Below are 6778 nucleotides of genomic sequence, written 5' to 3' on the forward strand. Positions count from 1 at the left end.
TCTTACCTGTTCCCCACAAGGGGTTGTTCAACCCAGTGCAGGGGAGCAGAGGAGGTGAGGGAGAGCAGTGTGGGCCGCTGGGGACAGTTTGGCTGGGAGTTGAGCATCCCCTGTTGATGCCAGTATAGCCAGAGTGGGCATGTCAAAATGGATGGGGCATGGGCCCCCCGTAAGGCCAGGGGAGCCCTCCCAGGCCCCTTTAAGAAGCCAGAGGCATCAGTGGAGGAGCAGAGCAAGTTCCCAAGCAAGAGCTCAGAGAGCAATTTCTCCACAAGGGAGTGGGGGGTGCAGCAGGTGCATGCTGCGGCTAAGTGGGAAGTTAGCCTTGTCTGGGAGAGGCAGGTGTGCATGGCTGGAAGGGCGCTGGGAGGTGGAGGAAAGCACTCCCCACTCGCCACAGGAGCCCTGCAGCGCTGGTGTGCTGTAGTGTGCGTGGGGAGGGCGCAAGGGGACAGGAGGCAGTTTGGGGGGATTAGGGGAGGGGGCTGTGGGAGCTGGACGAAGCTGCACAGTCCCAGAGGGAAGCTGCTCCTGGCCAGGGTGCAGTCGGCACTGCTCCTCCTCCGAGGACTCCTGCGAGATGCCCTCTTCCTCCTTCTCCAGTTTTTTGGGTCTGCCCCTTGGTCTCCTCCCTGGAGCTGTGATGGTTTTCCGGCAGCACCCTTGTTTTTGCTCCCTCTGGTGGGCCCCCGAAGTCTCTTAGACCTTGGCACTTCACTGGGTTCCTTCGGAGGCTGCTTGCATGGCCTGCTCCCCCCCTCCCCCGCCGGCCTAGCTTCTCAGTAGCGTCCTTTTCTGGCTTGGAGGCCAAGGGCTGGCTGGACTTGGAGCTGGACTCACTCATCTTCCTTCACTGTGGAGGTCAACAGTGATGCTGGGATGCGGGAGCTCCGCCGCCAGCCTGCGGTGGGCGCTCCGGGGCTGCGGCAGCGGCTGGGACAGACCTGGTTCCGCTGTCACCACTGGTCACCAATGCAGATGCCTTCTTGGAGTCAAGCCAGCGCCAGAAATAACCCCAGCTCGGAATCCCAGTTAGACATATACGTATTTTTTAATCTTTCGTTAGGCGAAGAAAATCTTCCTAAGTTGTGGAGTTCTGGCCTATGCTGATATATTAAGAGAGCTGAAATATTTGGATTGCTAATCTCGAATAATTCTTTTTTTTTTCCCCAGTCCTGGGGCTTGAACTCAGGGCCTGGGCCCTGCCCGTGAGCTTCTTTTTTCTTTTGGGGGGGGGTCTGGTCGTGGGGCCTGAACTCTGGGCCTGGGCACTGTCCCTCAGCTCTTCAGCTCAAGGCTAGTGCTCTACCACTTGAGCCACAGCGCCACTTCCGGCTTTTTTCTTTTTTGCTTATGTGGTGCTGAGGATTCGAACCCAGGGCCTCAGGCATGCAAGGAAAGCGCTTTACCACTGAGCCACCTTCCCAGCCCCTCGAATAATTCTTATACAGCAGCCACCTCCACACTTTTGCATCTCTACTTACTAAGGCTTCTGTTTATACATACTTGCAGTTCTGCTCTTTGACTTTTGCCCACATCTCCTTACTAGAAGACCCCATATCTGAGTCCAACCCTCTCAAATTTGATCAGGTGATTGCCAAGACTCTCTGTATAACAGGAACAGATGTTCTGGACGGAAACTACCCATGTCAGTCTATATCTTCACCTGTAGTAGGTCCTATTCCTGGCTGACACTCTCTCAGTGAAATGCACAAAAATATGCAGAGCACCAGAGCACCAGCCTGAGAGGAAATGTAAAGGAAAATTAAGTCTCTGCCTACAACACTTTTTACACCAAATGTAAATTACCTACAATAGAAAGTTTTCAATTCTCTGTAGACACCAATTGGGTTTCTATAGATAAAGCCACTAAGCGGACTCTCCTACAGCAATTTCAAGAATAAAATTTGCAAAAATATTGGTAGGCTTCCTAGTGACAAAAGGAAACAGATTTCTATTTAAATATAAACAATGAATGAGCAACTAGAAGTTTCCTAAATATTAGTTGCAAGGCAGAATATGAAACATAATAGTAAAACTATTGGTAGTTTCATAAAATCCATAGATCTATCTTATAATTTAGATTGTTTATAAATGCATAGTTATTTAACATCTTGCATTGGTCATTTGTAAAATACTGTTTCATTTAGTATTTAGATATCCTACATATTGGCATGTTTCACTATTTAACAAAAAATTAGATACATTATTACTATCATCAACCTCATCATGAAACTTTTTTTTTAATGAAACTCTTGAAGTATTGAGAAGTGGTCAAATCTACAGTAGCAAATTCAAGTTTTCAAAAATTCCAATTTTTCACTTGAAAGCTCAATTTAAAACTTTTTTTTTTTTTGTCAGTTGTAGGGCTTGAATTCAGAGTCTGGGCAGTCCCTGAGCTCTTTTGCTCAAGGCTAGTGCTCTATCACTTTGAGCTGCAGTTCCACTTCTGGTTTTCTGGTGATTAATTGGAGATAAAAGTCTCACAGACTTTCCTTCCTGGGGCTGGTTTTGAAGCACAACCCTCAGATCTCAGCCTTCTGTGTAGTTAGGATTACAGGCATGAGGCACCAATACCTGGTGAATGCTCAATTTTTATCACTGATAAAAATATTACAGGTTGACCCACTGCAACAATGAGATGTACAAGACACTATATTGAAAAACAAACTTTACAATTTAGGCAGGGGGTGGGGGAAGGGGGAGGGAGGGAGAGTGTAGTTGAAGAGGTGGGAGGGAAGGGATGGTAGGGGAAAAACAAAGGAGGAGGCAACAATACTTGATAAGAAATGTACTCATTACCTTGCTCATGTAATTGTAACCCCTCTGTATAGTATTTTCACAATAAAAACTTATTTTAAAGATATTGAGTCAAGCTTATTTCATTAATTTTTGAGAAAAACATCAAACAATGAAATCTGAATACTAATATGGCTATGAGTCCTTTAACAAAATAGTATTCCATGAAGAGTGGCTAGGTTAGCTTGCAGTTCAATTATAAAAGAAGTCTGACTCAAGACAAGCATCTCTACACAAAATATAAGATGCTGAAAGTTAAATCAACAACTTTTTAGTGCTTCACTAAGTTCATAATTTTCTTCTAAATCTGTGATTTTTCTTTTCTCCTTTTTTTTTTTTTTGTCTGCGACCAGGACTCAAACTCAGCATCTGATGCTTTCACTCATAGGCTGGTGCTCAATCACCCGAGCCATACCTCCAATCCCTTATAATTTTATTTCACAGAAAACTCACAGAAATATTACAGAGAATGCCTATATTACTGACACCCAGCTCCTTCTAATGTTAACATCTTAGACATTGAAATAGTGCCTTTATCAAATAGTACTGACAATCTTGGCATTGCAAATATTATTAGCAAGATTACAGGCATTCAAGTTTTCACCCATTTTCCATTAATTTCTTTTTCAAGGCATTGGTTCCACAATCCATCCACAATCCCATGAAGCACATTACTGCCTCATTCTTCTTAGCATCCTCCAGTCTATAACAATTTCAGGATATTATTTAGTAAAAAAAAAAAAAAAAAAAAAAGGTCTTTTCTCCTCTTTCATTGGAAGGTAATGAAGAATAGTGATTATTGTTTTTATTAAAATACAAATTTTCCTACCATTACTTTTGTGCTGTCGACGAAAATGCCAAGACAATAGAAGGCAATAATGTATTAGTGTTATTAACAGATGTTCTTGCAAATTTCTGAATGATCTCAGTCTCTCTCAGAGCTAGAAGAATATCGCACCAACTCCCCGCAAAGGGAGAGCTAATCAGATTGTATTTTTAGCATCAGATCTTCTGGGCCTGGTGCAGCACCATCAGCATCTGAGTAGTATTCAAAGCTCCTGGTGGATGAACATGATTTCTACTCAGATGAAATACCAGAACCAGAAGCTGATAGGAGCAGCCATGGCACTTTGCCAAGAAACTTCTCTGCAATGCCTTCTTCCCAGCAATGCCAGTTGCTCATGGCTTCCTCCATCCCAGGCCCCACAACAGATACTCTTGTGCAGAGCTTTATGACATGCAGAATAAGCCTGTTGCCATCCTGGCTTTATTTACTCACAACTCTAGGGACCTATAGTTACCCTACAGGCTCCACTTTGCACCTATCCTTGCTCCACCAGGTAATGCCTGGTCTCTCTGGGGGGTACTTGGTGCTTTAGACATTTCTCTCTTTTCTAAAATTGTACTCTTGAGAAAACCCTTCCCTGAGACCCTATTCTCCTTTTTCAACAGGACAGCAAGTTAAAATGTTCAGGAGGCTGTTGCACCAGTGTTGCTCATGCTTGTAATCCTAACTACATAGGAGGCTGAGATCTGAGGATTGCAGTTGGAAGACAGCCTGGGCAGCAAAGTCTGTGAGACTCTTATCTCCAATTAACCACCAGAAAACCAAAAGGGCAGGCACTGTGGCTCAAAATGGTAGATTGCAAGCCTTGAGTGAAAGAGCTCAGGGACAGTGCCCAGGCCTAGAGTACAAGCCGCATGATGGAAACACACACACACACACACACACACACACACACACACACACACACAAATTCAGGAGGTAGGTAGGGATGCTCACAGTTTTAACAAGAGATGCCTGAAGTAGAATGATTTGATAGAAAAGAATTGTGAACCATACAGCATTTCAAGTGAGGCTCAAAGGTAAGTGGAGGTGATTCTAGAGCACTTGAAATTATATCAAAGGCTGACTCAGCTGAGGTACAGTCAGAGGAATTAAATTGTTGGAGGAGGGAATCAAAATCTACAAATCGGGGGTTCATCTCCTTGTGAGATAAAGACTATTTTTTAATTTCAACTTCTAATGAGTGAAAAGTATATAATATTCACATTGTCAAAGAACAGATAGAAGCATAGCATGTTTCAGCTTACACTGCTGATACCATGGATGATCATATTTCTAACATTTCCATGTGTTCTCCCTTGTGGATATTTGGACATTACTTTAGTAGGCTATGTTTTAATATTTGAGGACCTTGTCTCCTAGTACCTCCCCACTGTACTGTTTTCCTGATTAAGGAAGCTTTTCCTTGTTTTCTGTGGTGGGGAGGGGGGGGAGGGAGGAAGGGGTGGATGACAGAGAGCATCTTTGGATAATTCAGAAGCTGTGTCAGTTAACCTGCTCCCTCTCTACCCTATCTGGAACAAATGGGGCATCTAGGAAAGTATATGTAGAGGACAGTTAGCACTGCCTAGTGTACATCTTGTACCTGAAATGCACACTTACCTACTAGCAGAGCTATCAGCACTCTGTGGGCTACATCTGCAGATGCTCAAGATGGCTTTTCTTTCAAGTCCTGAGGTATGAAACAAGCCTTGCACATTTTGGAAAATCCCTTTGTGGGTATTCTAAAAGTAGGCATTTGGTCTTTCAGTTCTCACCTGGTTCCAGAAAAGACTTTTCAATAACTGCCTCTGGTCTCTGCTGACTTAATTATGAGCAAATTAAGAAGTGGTCAGTAAAAATTCATAGAATGAAATTCACTTAAAAATGATAGTATTTGGGCTGGGAAAGTGGCTTAGTGGTACAATGCATGAAGCCTTGGGTTCCATTCCTCAGTACTACATAAACAGAAAAGGCTGGAAATGAAGCTGTTGCTCAAGTGGTCGTGTTAGCCTTGAGCAAAAGCAGCTCAGGCACAGTGCCCAAGGCCTTGAATTCAAGCCCCAGGACTGGCAAAAAGACGAAATTTTAAACAATTTTGGCTTAGCAGTTGACACCTGTTCCTGTTCTGTATTACCCTTTCCCAGAGTCTGAACATTCAGAAGCAGGGAGGGAGGGTCCAGACACCGAGAAAGGGTATTTGGATGATGAAGCTCCTTTGTACAATGTACCTAGAGACAATTGGCTTACCCATGCATACTTGCTCTAATGGGTGGACTCTCCTGCCCAGGCCAACTGTCTTCTCCTTACATCCCCCACCACAACCCACAACTCTCCTCTCACTTCCAGACCTTTGCTCGTGGAATCACATTCTCTGTGTGACATTTTCCCTTTCACCTTTCTCCTCCAGCCTCCATAAATCCTATCTGTTCTTTAAGGACCAATACCAACTCTGGCTTCTCTAAGAGGCATTCTTTCTTATTCAGTGCCATCACCTGCAATACTGACAATAATTTGATGACAACTATCAATGATTGGAATTACTATGTGCCAGGTGCTTAATCTTCATAGAAAGTTTGTTACTTCTAGGCATGAAAAGATCAGATGATTTGAGTGTGCTGACCATATCATACTCTGAAGTGATGGAACTGAACACTAGATTAGTGTGCCAGCTCTGAAGACCATGCTGCTGACTGCTCTCAAGATATGCTCGTGAAGGGTGCTAAGCACCCAAGTGTGGGAAGCTGATGTAGCTATATGGGACCTCAAAGGTCAGTGTCCTAGTCTCTAATTTTACAGATAAAAAACTTAAAAGCCTCACAAAGCAAAGAGACTTGACAAAAGTGACATGGTGAAATGTTGGCAGAGGCTAAACTAGTATATTTTCTTGGTTCCCAGACTCATTCATTATTAGTTCAACAAACGTGTTCCCATTACAAGTTTAAAGTACACCATGCAAACATCCATAAAAATTTGATAAATTGGACAGCATAGAATTGCTCTGTGCTGCCAGATTAATGCAAACTTTATGGTAATTCACATTAAAAATTCTCCAACTACCTCTGAGTCTATAAGGTCTTTTTTTGTGGGGGGGATCCAGTCGTGGGGCCTGAACTCTGGGCCTGGGCGCTGTCCCTCAACTCTTCAAGCTCA

General features: G+C 43.7%; 1 pseudogene across 1 annotated transcript; it reads right to left on the minus strand.

Annotated features, from left to right (window-relative positions):
- Positions 1-251: 251 nt before the first annotated feature.
- LOC105984627 lies at positions 252-1023 on the minus strand (annotated as a pseudogene). The gene has a single exon (XR_001175002.1). The product of XR_001175002.1 is annotated as a son of sevenless homolog 2-like (transcript).
- Positions 1024-6778: the final 5755 nt, after the last annotated feature.

Source organism: Dipodomys ordii, unplaced genomic scaffold (assembly GCF_000151885.1).
Source record: "Dipodomys ordii isolate 6190 unplaced genomic scaffold, Dord_2.0 Scaffold25, whole genome shotgun sequence".
Lineage (NCBI taxonomy): Eukaryota > Metazoa > Chordata > Mammalia > Rodentia > Heteromyidae > Dipodomys > Dipodomys ordii.